Consider the following 18818-nt stretch of genomic DNA (forward strand, 5'->3'; position numbering starts at 1 on the left):
CCCCCCCCGCAGCCCCGGGACCACCACCCCCGGGGCTTCGTTTTAAATTAAAACACCTGTGTGCCACATGCCCCGTGGACCGCCACCTCCCCGGGGCACTAATATGCAAATAGGGGGTCCGTGACGGACCCCCCAGGACCCCCCAGCCCCGGGGACCACCACCCCCCGGGGCTTTGTACATGTTGGGAGTGGGGCGCGCGGCCCCCCTCCTGGAGCCCTTGATGGCCCTGGGGACCGCCACCCCCCAGTGCTGGCTCCTGCAGTGTCCCGGGGTGCCCACCCCCAGGACATTGCTGTTTGCTGTGGTAGGGCGGGAGCTTGGCGGCTCCCACCCTACCACAGCAAACTGCTTTGTTTTTTGAAAGAGAGAGCAGGAAAGCTGCTCTCTCTTTCAAAAATCAAAGCCGACTGCTTTTCTGTACTGGGAGCAGCATGTTAGCTGCTCCCCATACAGAAAAGCAATGCCGGCTCCCGCAGGATGCGGTGAGGCGGCAGGGACCGTGGGGGGCTTGGGGACCCCCCCACGGCCCCCAACGAGGAGGGCCAGGCCCCGGGGGATGGGGTCCCCGGGGCCAGAAGTTGCCCGGGAGGGGGGCCACGCGGCCCCCCTCCCAAAATAAAAAATAATAATTAAAAAAAGGCCGGCCATGGGGGATGGGGTTCCCGGAGCCTTAAGGAGGGCACAGGAGTGGGGCTATGCAGCCCCCTCCACAAAAATGAAAAAAAATTAAGTTGGCCATGCCCCGGGGGATGGGGTCCCCTAGGCCGGAATTGGCCAAGGGAGGGGGGCCACGCGGCCGCCTTCCCGATTAAAAAAAAAAATTAAAATTACAATTGGGGGCAGGCCTTGGGGAATGGGGTCCCCAGGGCCCAAAAAAAAAGGAAAAGAAGCCCCCCTTCTTAAAAGTTTTGTTTTAAAAAAAAAAACGAGATTGGGAGGAGGCCACGCCCCCTCCCTGCACCTCTCTGCAAACGCTCCCCCTGGCACGTTTGCAGAGGGGGAATTCCCCTCGCATACTGGGGGTCCCTGGGGGCCAACTAGCCCACCAGGAGCCTCCAGTATGGGCCAGGGGCTCCCTTGCAGAGACGTGTAAAGAGGCCACGCCCCTTTTTACACCTCTCTGCAATGGAGCCCCCTGGCGCATACTGGAGGTTGCTGGTGGGCTAGTTGGCCCCCAGGGACCCCCAGTATGCAAGGGGAATTAGTTCCCCCTCTGAAAAAGTGCCAGGGGGCTGCGTTGCAGAGAGGTGTAAAAAGGGGCGTGGCCTCTTTACACTTCTCTGCAATGCAGCCCCCTGGCGCACACTGGAGGTTCCTGGTGGGCTAGTTGGCCCCCAGGGACCCCCAGTATGCAAGGGGAATTAGTTCCCCCTCTGGAAAAGTGCCAGGGGGCTGCGTTGCAGAGAGGTGTAAAAAGGGGTGTGCCCTCTTTACGCCTCTCTGCAACGCAGCCCCCTGGCGCACACTGGAGGTTCCTGGTGGGCTAGTTGGCCCCCAGGAACCCCCACTATGTGAGGGGAATTACTTCTACCTCTGCAAACGCGCCAGGGGGCTGTGTTGCAGGGAGGTGTAAAAAGGGGCGTGGCCTCATTACACCTCTCTGCAAGGCAGCCCCCTGGCGCATACTGGAGGTTCCTGGTGGGCTAGTTGGCCCCCAGAGACCTTCAGTATGCAAGGGGAATTAGTTCCCCCTCTGCAAATGCACCAGGGGGCTGCGCTTGAGAGAGGTGTAAAAAGGGGCGGGCCTCTTTACATGTCTCTGCAAGGCAGCCCCTGGCACGTTTGCAGATGGGGAAATAATTCCCCTTGAATACTGGGGGTCCCAGGAACCTCCAGTATGCACCAGGGGGCTGCGTTGCAAAGAGGTGTAAAAAGGGGCATGGCCTCTCTACACATCTCTGCAAGGCAGCCCCCTGGCACATACTGGAGGTTCCTGGCGGGCTACTTTGCCCCCAGGGACCCCCAGTATTCAAGGGGAAGTATTTCCCTCCCTGCAAACGCGCCAGGGGGGCGCATTTGCAGAGTGGTGCCTTAATGTTTTTTTGGGGGGATCGGCAGGGTACGCTTACCCTCGCGTACCCTGGGATTTTGTTTTTAAAGAAAAAAATTATTTTGGGCCTTAGGAGTCCTTGTGGGACCCCCTGAGCAGGCCTAGGGGGTCAGTAACCTCCAGTATGCGCCAGGGGGCTACCTTGCAGAGATGTGGAAAGAGGCCACGCCTCTTTTCACAACACTCTGCAATGCAGCTCCGTGGCGCTTACTGGAGGTACCTGGTGTGCTATTTGGGCCCCAGGGACCCCAAGTTTTCAAGGGGAATTACTTCCCCCTCTGAAAACGCACCAGGGGGTGCATTTTCAGAGTGGTGCAGGGAGGGGGCGGGTTTTGAGGTTAGGATTGCACCCTTGGGGGTCGTTGTGGGACCCCCTGAGCAGGCCTAGGGGATCAGGAACCTCCAGTATACGCCAGGGGGCTGCCTTGCAGAGAGGTGTAAAAAGGGGGCGTGGCCTCTTTACACCTCTCTGCAACGCAGCCCCCTGGCGCACACTGGAGGCTCCTGGTGGTCTAGTTGGCCCCCAGGGACACCCAGTATGCAAGGGGAATTAGTTCCCCCTCTGAAAAAGCGCCAGGGGGCTGCATTGCAGAGAGGTGTAAAAAGGGGCGAGGCCTCTTTACACCTCTCTGCAACGCAGCACCCTGGCGCACACTGGAGGTTCCTGGTGGGCTAGTTGGCCCCCAGGGACCCCCAGTATGCGAGGGGAATTACTTCCCCCTCTGCAAACGCGCTGAAGTACTAAAAAAATATACCATAGAGCTATACTTACCAATAGCCCATATACCTTATTTACCAAGAATAAGTCAGTCGGCAATGGAGAAGGTTCAATCGTTTATTTTGCATAAGCACCCTATATAGGGGAGCCTCCCTCTCGCCACAGCTCTCAACGGTGTGCAGAGGAGACTGCTGGATTACATACAAGACAGTGCATATATACTTTCAGCATACCTCATGAAAACCCCGTACAAGGAGAAGTATCATTTCTCGTGAAGCTAACAGGAAAACCCATATAAGGCACAACTGATTGATTTGAAACTTAGCTCAAGTTATTCCGGGGGTAGGTCAGTAAAGGTGCCTCCCTTTCATTCTGGTGCACGGGAGTACAGACATGGCGCCTACAAGAATGTGTTCATCCCACAAGAAAGACAGATGTGACCTTGAGTTTCCTAAGTTAGAATCAATGGTCTGTTCATAGCCCAGGCCGACCTTTCAGGCTCTCCTCTCAGCAGCATGTCACGTGTTTTCCTAACTACCGAAACAGACGTGAGAAAGTTAAAACCATAATGGCGTCTGTTCATCCTAGGCCCGATTCTTACTACTTGATGTATACATGGTAGAAATATATTTACAATGGGGTTCGTCTTAAAACCGCCTGCTAATATATATTGGCTATATTAGGCCAACATTATGACATAGATTTTATATTCCTTCAGACCGCCCTTTTGGCGTGATTTAGCCAATATATATACAGTATAATATATCAGAGTGTTTATTCAAAAACACTCCTTCATCTATTTGCATGAGGTCAGTAACTTCCTTCTGCACTAACTGCCTATCAATTTTCGCCTGTCGTGAAACGGTCAGTGAGGTAGTGAGCCGGGCAGCACAAAAAGAGCAGCATGCTGGCCCACCATGAAGACATAGGCAACAGACAAATACCACCCTAAGTGCTCCAGCTAGGATCATGAAAAATTTCCAGCCCCAGGTGGATAGGAGGTTCCAGAACCACCCTGTTAAGGACCAAGTACCAGTGTCAGCATGCACTTCTGCAGCTAAACGATGTATTTCTGAATGGCCAAATGTATAGTTGGAGCAGAATCAGGAATGTATACACAGCAGGAGCTGCCGATCACGTGGCATGCTCCTCCTCGGTCAGCTAGGGTGACGTCAAGCACCATCCGATTTTGCAGCGATACAAGCCTCGTAGCCTGAAGCTCTACTGTCAAGTTAGTCAAAATCCCAGTAGTCTTTTGAACTACGTTTTCCACCACTCTAGAGAGACGTCTAACATCCCTGCTAGTAAAAATAGGACCCCATATAGGGAAGAGGCCCTTTGCTATATCTACAAACTGCTGAGAAGCAGTATCAGTCTGATCAGAGCCATCAGTATCAATACTTCTACTAATTCGGTAAGAATCAGAGCTTCGTTTAATCAACTGGTGTGTCTTGTGGTAGTTAGAAGGAGCTATATACACTGGAGGATAAAGGAAAGACATGTAACATTGCCCTACCCATCCTCTGGGAAGCCAAGTGTAAGCGTTCGCACCGCAGACAAAATATACATTTGGCGGAGTTATCAAAGGTGGGGTGCTGTTAGTATGTAAAGTGTAAGTATAGTTACATCTACTGTCTCCTACTTTAACGTGACCTTTCCCTTGTATACAAAAGGAAGCAGTACTATTCAGAATAGGAACTGGCATTGCCTTATCATCAGTAACATTACGGTCTTGGAAGTGCTGGAAATATTGCGTGGAGTTAAATTGTTCAAAGTCTAACATTTCTTCTCTTAACCAAGTAGCATTTTCATAAGTGGTATACAGATTCATACAGGCGTCTGGATTTAAAGATACTTCTCCTTGGTTTCCTTGAGCATCAAATCCCTGATGTTGTTCTATATACTTTAAAACAGCTTCATAATCCTTTTCAGTATATCTTTTGAGGTCGGCTACATAATGTAGATACATAAGAGATAGCAACTGAAACAAGGCTTCACAGCTCGCTAAGTGTGATAATGGCAAAGAAATGAATAAGTCATGACGATGCATTACAGATGGCAAAAGGCCACATACTCAACAGTTTGTCTTTTTCGTAGTGCTATGAGCTTCGTGCAACATTTCTATGAACACATTTTTAGCATAGGTTTCTCGATGTCACTCTTTGTGGGGAGGCAAGGTATAAAAGAAATGCTCAGGTGGTGCTGCTGTAGTGCCTACTACCTTATGCATAGGGTATTGAAATTCCAAATACATAAACACGTTCATTGATATTATCATAATTACTGCAATAGTTATTACAAAGGCTATCTTCACTCTGGTAGTCCAACCGGAAAACATGGGGACATTCTCGAGAAAAGGCCTGGGAGCAAGAGGTCTCTCGTCTTCAAGGGCAAATCGGGCAAAGGGATACATTCTAACTAAAATTCCAAACTAAACTCGGGAAAAATGTGCAAGCCAACTGCCAGAGGGTTTCTTCTCCCTGTGTCCATCTAGAGCCTCACAGGCGGGCTCTTATTATCCATCCACAACAACAATCTTCACTGTAATTTCAACGTTGCAATTTAGGCCCTTTACATAACACAGTCTTTCTTTCTGAACAGAGCAATATAACAGTTCCAAGCTCTCAACGGGTTCAGTCCAGTGTCTTTCTCAATACCCCAGAAAAGAGCTATCTTCAATCCTACAGCTCAAGTCTTTCCCTATCACCTACAATCCGAAACTGGGGTATCGCGTTGTTTTCGGGGCCGTAAATTGTATCGAAGATGGCCAGGTTGCTCCTGGTCATGGAACAACACAGCAGCAGGGACATTCAGTACAACACATTTTTCAGAAGCCTCAGTGGGATCAGCCTTATCACGAGTTTCAGAAACTGAGGCTGATTCGTCTCCTTGCGGCGTCAACAATCCTTCCTCTTGCCCGATTTCAATGGCATCCGAGAAAGGCACAAAACTCAACCTCCGCTCTCCCTCTTGTGTCAGAACTCCATCTCGGTTCTGCTGATCAGAAGGAAGCGGTAGGGGTAGTTTCTTCACATGTGAAACGTGGATCCAGTGCTTTTTCCCATCTACTTTCACTGCTGGTCGTGTGGCAAAAGAATCTGGTAGGGACGGCTCCACCTGGGTTCCAAACTCGATTTCTGTTGGTAGTTTCGCACAAGGACCCACTGTCCTGGTTCCAAGCGATGTTCGGGACCCTCCGGCAGCGGTTGCAGTACTGCTGACACCTGTTGATGAATGGAACGCAGATCTTTAGTAAAAGCGTACAGATAATCTGCCATCATAGGATAATCAAGGTCACGGAAGGATCTAGGCCTTGGTATACCCCATACATTGGCTGGCCGACCAAAAGCAACCTCATAAGGTGACAGCCCAGCCCGAGAATGGGGGGTTACTCTTATTCGCGTATCAAGAGAGAGAGGACTAGAAAGCTAGTCCTAGTCCCCGTAGTTTATGTGTTACCAAAAGAGACTAGCTTAAATATGACCAATATTGTTAGGACTCTGATTAGATTTGTCATGGGCACCTCGTTGGTGAGTTCATGAAGCCCTCACCCACCAACCTGGTTGGTGGCATGCTTCATCATCGGGCCCACCCAGTGACACCTAATGTGTCCCGGCTGTGCTGCGACGCCTGATTACAGCGGAGCTGGTATTTTACTGAGAGTGCAGTGTGAGGTGTAAAATGAAGTGTGAGTTAAAACGGCTTGGCGAGGGTCCCAGTACCCGAGGGTAAATTCAATTTTAATAAGTGGGCCCCCATCAGCGGTTAAAATAAGGCTTAGGGATGTTTAAGGGAGGCGAGTTACTACCTCCTACATCCATCAGTTGGTCGACATGTTTCAGCCAGTGCCTTAAACTAAATCTGGCTTTCCTCAGGACCTTTTTAAAATAGAGTGTAGTGCAGGTTAACCTGCACTACACTCTATTTTAAAAAGGTCCTGAGGAAAGCCAGATATTACAATTTAATTTGGTGAGTGGCTTCATGAACTCACCAACGAGGTGCCCATAACAAATCTAATCAGAGTCCTAACAATATTGGTCATATTTAAGCTAGTCTCTTTCGGGTTACTCTTATTGACATTAACGCTAGGGGCAGTGCATCAGGCCAACTCAAACCCATGATCTCCTGTATCTTTGCCATTTTTAATTTCAATATGCCATTATATTTCTCAACCAGTCCTGCAGATTGTGGGTGTCGTGCTGCATGAAATTTCTGTTTTATCTGTAACCCATTACAAATATATTTAACAAGTTCTGCATTGAAATGTACCCCAATGTCTGTCCATATAATTTGGGGCAAACCAAATCGAGGCAGGAACTCTTTAATCAGGGTTTTTGCAGTGGCCAATGAAGTATTGTCTTTGGTGGGGTATGCTTCAACCCATTTGCTAAACGCACAAACCACCACCAGCACATACTTAAGATTGTTTACCCTGTCAAGTTGAATATAATCCATTTGTATAACTTCAAACGGCAAAGAAGGGGGAGCAAAATTTCCACTAAGAACTGTCTCTCTCCCACCGGGATTATGCTGTAAACAGACCATGCAGTATTTAACCACATGGGCAGAAGTCTTGAGGATATTTGAGTGATTCCACACTGGGTCCAATAATGCACAAATACCCTTTACTCCAATGTGGGCGGAGCCATGGGACATCACTACTACTGCGTACACCAGGGCATTGGGCAATAGCCATCTCTGTTTTTCAGTCAAATCAGTCCAACAATTGTTTGTGTCTAACCGCCCTATTTCCTGTTCCCATTTCAATAATTCGTCAGGAATGGCTTCTTTCTGCAATTCTCTAACACTTTCAATAGTATTATCAAATACTGTGGTCTCCGCCACCCATCGGGCTGATACACTGGGGAACATCGTGGACGTTTTAGTTTGTGCTGTTTCTTTTGCTACTTGATCAGCAAAGGCATTTCCCTCTCTTGTAGTATCAATGATTTTCTTGTGGGCACTGCACTTAATGATGGCCACCTTCTCTGGTAAAGTTAAAGCATTTAACAGTCTTTCAATCAAAGGCCCATGTTGTATTCTTTAACCATGGGAGGTAAGAAATCCTCGTTCCCTCCACAGCCGCCCAAAACTATGGGCCACGCCAAAGGTGTACTGGCTGTGTGTAAAAATATTTACTCTTAAACCTTCGCTCAGTTCACATGCTCTTAATAATGCTATTAGTTCAGCTGCTTGCGCCGAATGCTGGGAAACCCGAGTGGTCTCTACTACTGTTCTAAGGGTAGTTATAGCATAAGCAGCTGTTGTCGTGCCATCTGGTAATTTAAAACAAGAGCCATCCACATACAACTCCCCTTGTGGTTAAGATAAAGGGGAGTCAGTGAGGTCTACAAGTCCCTTCCTTTCTTCTTCAGTCCAAAATATACAATCATGGACATCGTCCTTTTGATCACTTGAAGGGAGGGGTAGTAACTTGGCTGCATTCAGAGTGGCACATCTTTTAATAATAATGTGGGGTGCAAATAAAGTAAATTTATAACCTGTCAATCGTGCACTCGTGAGGTGCTGAGTTTTTGTTCGATTCAATAATATGTCCACAGCGTGCGGTACCATCACTGTGAGATCAGTATTTAAAACGATCCCCTCTGACTGTCGAATGGCCACCGCCACAGAAGCAGTGGCCCTTAAACAGCTAGGAAGGGCTCTGGCAACATTATCCAATACTGACGAAAAATATGCACAAAGTCGTTGCTTTCCGCCAAAACCCTGGGTTAAACTTGAAAGAGAACAACCGTCCACCTCATGCACGTAAAGTACAAAAGGTTTTCGGTAGTCCGGAGTACCCAAATCGGGTGCAGAGCAAAGAGAAGATTTCAAAGAATCAAAAGCATCTTGACATTCATCCGTCCAGGGCAAGAGTTCATGCAAAACTTTGGTAACCAAATGCAACAAAGGTTTAGCCAGAAGAGAAAAATTAGGAATCCATTGGCGACAGTAAGAAGTTATGCCTAGAAAAGCACGAACATCACGTTGAGTATGGGGCACAGACATGTTAGTAATAACAGTTTTCCGTTCAGGAGTTAGTCTTCTCCCCGCTTTTGACAGTAAATGACCAAGATAGGTCACTTCCTGTCGACAATATCGAAATTTTGATAAGGATACTTTATTACCATTAGCTGCCAGATGGGTCAACAATTTAACAGTGGCCTCTTTACAACCGTCCGCCGTATCCGACGCCACTAGGATGGCATCCACATATTGGACGAGAACATTACCAGGAGGTAGGACTAATTCATCCAACACTGCTTTCAGAGCCTGGCTATAAATACTAGGACTCTCAGTATAGCCTTGAGGTGCGCGGCAGAATCTGAAGCTGCGGCCAGATAATGAGAATCCGAAAATATGACGACTGTCAGGATAAATTGGGATGCTAAAGAAAGCATTCTTTAAATCTATCACTGAGAAATACTATGCAGTAGAGGGGATCATAGTCAGGATTGCAGTGATGTCCGGAACCACAGGGTATTGAGGAATCACTATTTTATTAACCTCTCTAAGGTCAATTACAAAATGATATGTATCTTTATAATCAGGGTCACCATCTAGAGGGGTCTTTTTCAAAATCAGTAAAATGGGGCTATTACAAATATTTGCAGCCGTTTCTTCTACCACTCCCTTCTTCATTAGATCACGAATGACATGCAATAAAGCCTGTTCACCTTCTGGCGAAATTCGATATTGGGGAATACGTGGTAGATGCGCGTTTGGTTTTAACGTTATTGATACCGGGGGTATTTTCAACAATCCTACATCTGTGTCCCCCTTTGCCCAAAGAACCTGGGGTATTTCAGAAAACGCAGGAGGGAGAGGTGCATCTTTGACTAAACATTGAGACATACGTTCAATAGGAGGCTGCAAGGTTAGATACACACCATCAGGAGAACAATAAATACGAGCATGCAATTTCTTTAGTATATCCAATCCCAACAAATTCTCGCCACAACTAGAAGTAACGAAAGATAGGATGCCAGTGCTGATATGAATAGTTTAAATACACAGTAAACCAGACAGAACTTGAAAAAATCTATTCAAGAACGGGAATTGCTACTTAATAGCTTTTTATTTTTGAATTTTTAGAAAAACAAGCTTATATTTTTATTTTTTTAAATCATCAGAAAGAACGTATTCGAAAAGGACACATGAAAATAGAAAAACAGGATACTAGTCATCAATCATTCACTGCTACATACATATCACAAGCATTCAAAAACACTTTCAAACCATTTGGGAACGGGACTACAACAAAATGTATAATGCAATCTTTAAAATATATACAATCTATACTTCAAAGGAAGCAAAGAGCCACAGTCTGCGGCCACAATTTTGCACAAGTAACAAAACAAAAGAGTTGTTTTCAGATGTACATTCTTATCAAGTAAATTCAATCTACAAAATGATAGTTATTATTAATGTACAAGCGGCTTGAACAAATTTATTAAATAGTCAGGCCGCTCTCGCAGACGTTATGTGGCGAAAAAGCCTACGCGTTTCGAATCCCAATTATTCCCCTGGCATTCTCTTCAGGGCCTCGTGTGGTATCTAAACAGGAAAACCTGACAGGGGGTGCCCAACCACATGCTCCGCAGCTTACTGCTAAGAGCATGTGGTTGGGCACCCCCTGTCAGGTGTCCTGTTGCTTGGTCTTTAAAAATGTTATGAGTTAAATTGTATCAGGATCTGTGTTTCTGTTGCATTTTCAGTATTTATTATTTATTAAATGTTTTATTTTTTCAGTTTTCCTGTTTAGATACCACATGAGGCCCTGAAGAGAATCCCAGGGGAATAATTGGGATTCGAAACGCGTAGGCTTTTTCGCCACATAACGTCTGCGAGAGCGGCCTGACTATTTAATTAATTTTTTCAAGCCGCTTGTACATTATTAATAACTATCATTTTGTAGATTGAATTTACTTGATAAGAATGTACATCTGAAAACAACTCTTTTGTTTTGTTACTTGTGCAAAATTGTGGCCGCAGACTGTGGCTCTTTGCTTCCTTTGAAGTATAGATTGTATATATTTTAAAGATTGCATTATACATTTTGTTGTAGTCCCGTTCCCAAATGGTTTGAAAGTGTTTTTGAATGCTTGTGATATGTATGTAGCAGTGAATGATTGATGACTAGTATCCTGTTTTTCTATTTTCATGTGTCCTTTTCGAATACGTTCTTTCTGATGATTTAAAAAAATAAAAATATAAGCTTGTTTTTCTAAAAATGCAAAAATAAAAAGCTATTAAGTAGCAATTCCCGTTCTTGAATAGATTTTTTCAAGTTCTGTCTGGTTTACTGTGTATTTAAACTATTCATATCAGCACTGGCATCCTATCTTTCGTTTTTTGGTAGTTTGGCTCAGCCTTGCTGATTAGAGCCCACCCGTAGTTGTTTTTTCACAACTAGAAGTAAGCAAGAATGGTGAGTCCACAGTAACAGGGCCAATAGTAAAGGGAAGTGGCTTTGAAATGGGGCTTACCACGGGGATTCCCGAAAATCCCACCGATATGTTATTTTGCCCAGACAGAGCAGCCCCTGGGACCAATGTATGAGCAACAGAACTATTCATTGCTCCAGTATCCAACAAAAACTTCTCAGATGTCCCCATCAATTGCCACTGTACATAAGGCCCCTGTTGGTCAACTGGTACTGATATGTGGCCCCTGCTCAGTCCGTGGCTGTCTCATGAATAGTTGTTTCCGTCATCGCCATCTTCCCGATAATCCTCATTATAGTATTGCCTTCCCTGAAAATCATCGAAATAGTTCTTGCCTGACTCATCGCCGGACCTGTCACCAAGTCTCATACTATTTCGATCAGTACCTCCTCGCCCTCGTCCTCGATTAAAACAACCCCGTCCGTATAATAATGGGCACTGAGCTCGCCAGTGTCCCTCCTGTCTACAATTGGAACACTGATTTATTCCTATATTAGGAACCGGACCTCCTCCCCCTCTCATCATTTCTCCTCTTGGGAAGGAGCCCCTTCCTCCCCTTCTACATTTTGTCCTCTGCTAACTTGCTGCAGCAGCACTCGGGTTTTCAACTCCTTAACCTTTTTATCTGACTTATCCTTGCTCTCGTTTTCTCGATGTTCATAATACTGGGCCATGCTAAGAATAACTGAGGGGGTCGAAGTGGTCCAAGTAATTTCGGCAGCCTGTAATCGTGCCTTTATTTCTGGTAACAAATTAGTGAAAAATCGATTTACAAATTGTCGTATGCCACCTTCTGTGGACAAGTCTTGTCCACTAAAGTCAATAAATACTTTCTCAAACCGAGTGAAGAAATCAGATGCGTTTTCATCCTTCTTTTGTTTACAGGCTGTTAGTTTATCCCAATCCTCCTTTCGCGGGGGAATAAGGGTTTGCATATATGTAATGATTCGAGCGGGTATAGCTAAAATCTCGTCTTTAGGCTTGTCACCCGGTTTCCGATCTTTGTCCCATATCTTAATCTGATCCCAGGTCCCTCCAAGTTCAGCAGCATGATCTGAATCATGCACCTGTCTCCATATATCTACTGGGATCAGAAGACCGAAAAATAACTTGATGTCAGCTAAAGTCATAACGGCCGAATTTGCGGCTTCTGTTAATTCTTTATAATAAGCCGTGGGGTTTTTTCGAGGGTCAGGAAGTTGGGCTTTTATAGTAAGAACCTCACTCCGCTTCCAAGGGGTATAGACCCACTGCTCTTGGAAACGTGTCTCTACACGTGGTCTGGTCACTTGGCCACCTCCATCTAATACTTCAGGAATCTCTGGGTGAAAAAGAGGGTGCACTTCTCTCATAGGACACTGTGCCCCTAAATCTGGACATTTCCTATTCATTCGGTCCTGGTATTGTATCAAGGTTTCGACATTTTGAAATACTTCTTCAATCTGTAGTTCGAATTTAAAAGCTCGATCCCTGATATCACATAATATCTGAGGGGCCAGCCCTTCCTGAAAACATTGCTCCCACAAGGAAATGAATCTTACTGCCATGTGTTCTAATGCTAGTTGTTGCGTAACTGGTTCAAAATCTTTCATAGTACTCCAAATGTCTTCCAGAGTATAAATCGGATTCCGCATCCATTGGGATGCCTGAATCACTATAGCCCGTCTTTCTTCAGTTCCTAAGGACGATCGAGTAAAAACCCGTCGACCTTCCATCCCTCCCACAGGGCGTCGTGGCGTGACATCTGAAGAGGGAGCGGTCATTCCCATAGGGGTGACCGTTGTTCCTCTAGCTGGGGGCGCTGAAAATACCGGGGACAAAGGAGAGGCAGCAACCGACCCAGGTAACAAAGTAATCAAATCTGAGATAGTTGAACGAAGGGTTGGAGGGGCGGACAACGGAGCCGGAGGGCGTATGGCTACCGGTGCGGTAGCCACTGTAGGCACTGTTGCTTCAGCCTTCCCTGTCCGGTCCACTGGGACCGCCGGATACAAGCCTTGGGGGGCATATGTAGGTGAAGGGCGAACCTCTAATAATTCCTCTATTTCGTCTTCTGCTTCGGTTCGGGTCACATAACTTTTATCTGTCTGTAATCAAAACTGTCTATCCAGTTGTTCAATATTCTTTTCTACTTTTTCCTTTTCATATGCCACTGCCTTTTGAGTTACAGTCTGTCCTGCTTTAATCTTTCCCAATTTTTCTTCTCGTATTCGCCGTCATTTTGCCTCCTTCAACCATAAGGTCAAGGAGTCAAACATAGTCTGACGGCTCCTTTTCAAAAACAATTTATTCTCTAAATAATACATTTTTCTTTCATCAAAAGACCCTGTTAAAGGCCATTGTAATTCTGCATTGTCTTTAGTAAATTTGCTCCACAGTGTATTAAACAAAATGGGAAAACTACCATGTTTAACATACATATCCAAACTAGGACTGCGTTCCGGAGGAGCAGGCTGTCTTTCTTCCAGCCGTCCACTCCACCGATGGCAGCATCTAAAACACAATTTACTAAAACACGACATTTTTATGAATTCAATAACTCATACCATTCCAACTAAAGTTACTCTCATGGACGCGTCCGCTCACCACATACTCTTTCACTTTTCGACTCAAACAATTCCATTCACGTAACATACATAAAGTGCATAAGTATTCCAAGATGGGAGCACACTCCTGACCTCTCCGCCGGATCGCCCTTTGCATCAGTCACAGGCTTCGTTGACTCTCGGGCGCGAAGGTGCATCTCCAATATCTCGTCAAGTATGGGGGCTCGCGGGAGCCCTTAAAAGTATTCCAAGATGGGAGCACACTCCTGACCTCTCCGCCGGATCGCCCCTTTGCATTCTGGTACATGCAGTTCGTATGACTTGAAGAGTTAGGAAAAAGTTCGTAAGTGTTTCACCAAGGTTGGTGCAAGTAAATACTTGGTATTTGCGGCATCTCTAGACACGGCTCGTGTTTCGGGATAATATACCTCATCAGTAGAGATCATTTCTGGGGTGGCTGAGAAGGCTGCCAAACAACAGTCACAGGCTTCGTTGACTCTCGGGCGCGAAGGAGCATCTCCAATATCTCGTCAAGTATGGGGGCTCGCGGGAGCCCTTAAAAGTATTCCAAGATGGGAGCACACTCCTGACCTCTCCGCCGGATCGCCCCTTTGCATTCTGGTACAAGCAGTTCGTATGACTTGAAGAGTTAGGGAAAAGTTCGTAAGTGTTTCACCAAGGTTGGTGCAAGTAAGTACTTGGTATTTGCGGCATCTCTAGACACGGCTCGTGTTTCGGGATAATATCCCTCATCAGTAGAGATCAGTTCTGGGGTGGCTGAGAAGGCTGCCAAACAGTCACAGGCTTCGTTGCCTCTCGGGCACATCTCCAATAGCTCGTCAGCTACGGGGGCTCGCGGGAGCCCTTAAAAGTATTCCAAGAGGATGTATGACGTTACAACGCACACTTTTACAACGCATACCTTTACAACGCATTTTTTACACCGCAACATCCATTACAACGCACACCATTACAACGCATACCATTACAACGAATTCTTAAAAAATACCTTTACAACGCATTCCACTACAACGCATACTACATTTACAACGCATACCATTACAACGCATTACATTACATTGCATATAAGGTAAGTGTTGGATAGTGTAGGGGTTAAAATGACTATTCTAACTCCAGGGGGTGCAACAGTAGGGAAAGTTTTGGATAGTGTAGGGGTTAAAATTACTATTCTAACTCCAGGGGGTGCAACAGTAGGGTAAGTGTTGGATGGGAAGTTTTGCGTTGTAATGGTATGCGTTGTAATAACTGCGTTGTAATGGTATGCATTGTAGTGGTGTGCGTTGTAGTGTCATGCGATGTAATGACTGCGTTGTAAATGTATGCGTTGTAATGTATGTTGCGTTGTAAAAGTTTCGTTGTAATGGTAGTGCGTTGTAAAAGTTGCGTTGTAAACGTTGTATACCATTCCAAGACGGGAGCACACTCCTGACCTCTCCGCCGGATCGCCCCTTTGCATTCTGGTACATTCAATTTGTATGACTTGAAGAGTTAGGAAAAAGTTTGTAAGTGTTTTACCAAGGTTGGTGCAAGTAAGTACTTGGTATTTCCAGCATCTCTAGACACAGCTCGTGTTTCAGGATAATATCTCTCATCAGTAGAGATCAGTTCTGGGGTGGCTGAGAAGGCTGCCAAACAACAGTCACAGGCTTCGCTGCCTCTCGGGCGCGAAGGTGCATCCCCAATAGCTCGTCAGCTACGGGGGCTCGCGGGAGCCATTATAAGTATTCCAAGATGGGAGCACACTCCTATTTAGATGGACTGCCCATACACTCTCTGATACCGAGGCATTGTTGATCACTTTTTTTGATCTTATTGTGCCATTTACTAGTTCCCAAAAGAGCCTGTTGTTTGCTTGCTTGGCACTAAAGAGTAGCTTCGTCCGGAAGGTCTCCTGCTGCGCTTTCTGATCCTTCCAGATTTGGTTTTTATACCGCCTCTTGATGATCTTTATATCCTGCCATGTGTTATTTGGGACTTTTAGTGTTTTGTTTTTCCTCACCATCTTTCTCAGCTCTTTTCTTAGCGCGTAAGCCTTCCTGGATATGTTTATATCAGGCTTGAACCTTCTAGTCTGAGCACAGTTAATTTTGGGTGTGTTAACGCGGGATTTCTGGTCTATTGTTATAAATCCAAATCCCAACTCCGGTCGACTGAACCGTTGGTACCTGTCATAGAGTAAAAGGCAATCCACTGTGGTATATAAATAAATAATACCGGATCTATTTTTGAATGTATGAATGAATAACAGATAGCTCAATAAAATAAGAGTCAAGATTCGAGGTAGTAGGAGTTTCTGCAGGTTTATTACAGCATAAGGACAGGATCAGGACAACCTGCATAGAATGACCCAGCAGCTGCTGGGGCCGGGTCTGGGATGAGCGCGCTAACGTTTAATAACAATACATCGACTTATATACATAGCGCAAACACATAGCATTACATTGCAGTAGGCGTAGCAGTGGGTGGAGCAGAAGGCGTGACGCGTAGCAGTCGCGAGAGATAACAGTAAAGGTAGGTGTAACTGGGCGTGTACATAGACATGTGGTGCAAACGTAACAGAATATGTCATGAATGGGCGGAAACATTGGAGGGGGCTACCTAAGGAGCCGGGACCTCTAATCTAATGGTGCGCGAAAACTGGCAATGACGTGTTACTAGGAGAAGCTGGGGGCTACGAACTCGGTGCTAGGAGCAGAGACTAGAGTCTGGAGGGTCGGAGCGACATGTACCTAAACCCTATCTGGTATCTGATGTTTAGGGAACATGTTGATATAAACTAGAAGTCATGAGGGGAAAAGCTAACTTGATTCTAAGACTGGACCATGCATTATTCTACATGTAGTGCGTGATGAAGAATATTAAATGACCATTAATACAGTATTTCTCTAACATGGAGACGAAAAGGCTAGACAATGACGGAAACTATTGATGTAGTTCAGTAGCTTAGGAATGCAGAAGAGGAGGACTGAACTGATAACTGGAACTATAACATACTCTTGGCAGACTCAGAGGCAGAGCCAAGCTGCACCGGGCACTGCGAGGCAGGAAGTAAGTGAAGGGTCGAGGATACAGGTGGGGGCTGTATCGCTCCTCAGCGAGGCTTTCAGGAGACAGGAGCTGAATCTGTGGTCCGGGCCCTGTTGAGGCCCGGAAACGGGGACTTTATAATGGAATATCGTGCACACTGGGAAACGTGGCAACATAACTTTACATAGGCCTGATATTCGTAGTATTCACGAGGACTGGAAACTAGCATACTAAAGGTGGACACAACTGTAATTGCGTCATTAATCAGACATGGGGAATAACATATGCATATTGGTCATGCACACATAACATATGATGGATGAGGCGTAGGGACACAGAACATGGCAAAATTTACTTTTCCACATTCCCTCCTTGTCACTACGTTTCCATCAGGAAACATCAATTTTCATGATACCGTCTATCATTTCATACAGTATCATTTGCTCGTCTCGAATTATCCTGGAACGGGACTTAGAACGGAGCTTAGGACTAGGAATACAAGAGGTAGCACACATGCTGCAAATCGCAGGGCCACATTGTATACAGAGGCAGCAGCTAAATATGATCGCTACTGCAATACCTAGAAAGGACAGGACTTTCCATCCCCATGCGGAAATTATATTCCAGAACCAACCGGACCATGTCCAGGTGCCTGGATCTTGGTGTAACAGATGGGCAATTTTATGGAGTCTGGTTATAGCTGAATAAACAGACGGCGCGTTATTTGGAATGAAAATGCAGCAACTAGATCCGATGACTCTACAGGCCCCGCCCCTATCGGCCAGTATGACGTCAAGGACGAGACGATTTTGCAAAACGACAAATCTCATAGCAGATTGTTCTTCGGTTAGATTACCTAGAGCAGAGGCAGTCTCATTTACTACAGCTTCAAGGGTTCTTGTTAACCTACGGATCAGTTTACTATTCTGGACAGGTCCAACAAAGAAGAAGAAACCTTTATTGAAATCTGTATACTGTTCTAGAGTAGTTTCAGTATAATCGACAATTGGGGACTCCCTTCTATGTCTAATGTGTACTAGATGTGTGTTTCTGTGATAATCAGATGGGGCTAGGAAAACAGGTGGCAGTAGGAAAGCAATGTAACAGGTTCCCTCCCAATCGAGGGGCAGACGAACATATGCAGTTTGACCACAAATAAAATAAGAATGACGTGAAGCTTTGAAAACAGATTTCACACTGTCACTATACTGGACAACAGTAGTACATTCACTATGACCCACATGTATGGAACCATAACTACGGACACATAATTCGCCTTTGACAGGTAGTACTGAAATAGCAGGTAAGTCTGGAGTAGTATCAGACTGAACATTCAGGACCATGAAATTCGACGAATAATTACCTAAATTATACACTTCATTCTCTAGATCTAAACCTGTTCTGTGGGGGAAACCTTGCTTGTCTGGAAAACATGTACTGTTAAGAAAAGACATATCTGTTGAGGATGACGTTAACGTGGACCATGCTCCACACGAACCATTGTGTGAGAATGGATAAGGAAAGAGTGGCAGAACTCCCTTCGGCGTCTGGAAAGGGGGGAGTCGACCACACACCCAACAATTAGTGGCATTGCTGGTCTGGTGTGAATAATGTAACATACGGATAAATGTGTTGTTGCGCATAGCGAGGCGGTAAGAATATTCGTGAGGAGGCAGATCACTAAACGTGTGTTCTACTGTAGCATTAGCAGACATATTTACATGAGGAACTGGAAAATACAGATAGAACGCATAGCTGGTGCAGGAAATCAAAATGCTGATGAATAATATGAAACTCAGAAAAATGATACATCGAATTGAGTTATTACTGACTCTCTCACTATGGGGGTCTATTTTATACATGTCAGAAACAGTCTAACCGTTTCACCTAGGGGAGGACTTATACAATCAAACTGACTGACTTATTTTACTAGACCTGAGCTTTAACTTATACTCCTGCTGCGGAGTTTTCTCTAACAAGGGAGGGGTTGTAATAATGTCTTGTG

The 18818-nt window shown here is 45.6% G+C and overlaps 1 protein-coding gene across 2 annotated transcripts in view; it reads left to right on the plus strand.

Moving 5' to 3' along the window:
• LOC144763264 (ribosomal protein S6 kinase alpha-2) overlaps positions 1-18818 on the plus strand; it is a 1818960-nt gene that overhangs the window by 1308159 nt on the left and 491983 nt on the right. The gene's annotated exons all lie outside the window — the stretch shown is intronic.

The sequence above is a fragment of the Lissotriton helveticus genome, chromosome 6, assembly GCF_964261635.1.
Source record: "Lissotriton helveticus chromosome 6, aLisHel1.1, whole genome shotgun sequence".
NCBI lineage: Eukaryota > Metazoa > Chordata > Amphibia > Caudata > Salamandridae > Lissotriton > Lissotriton helveticus.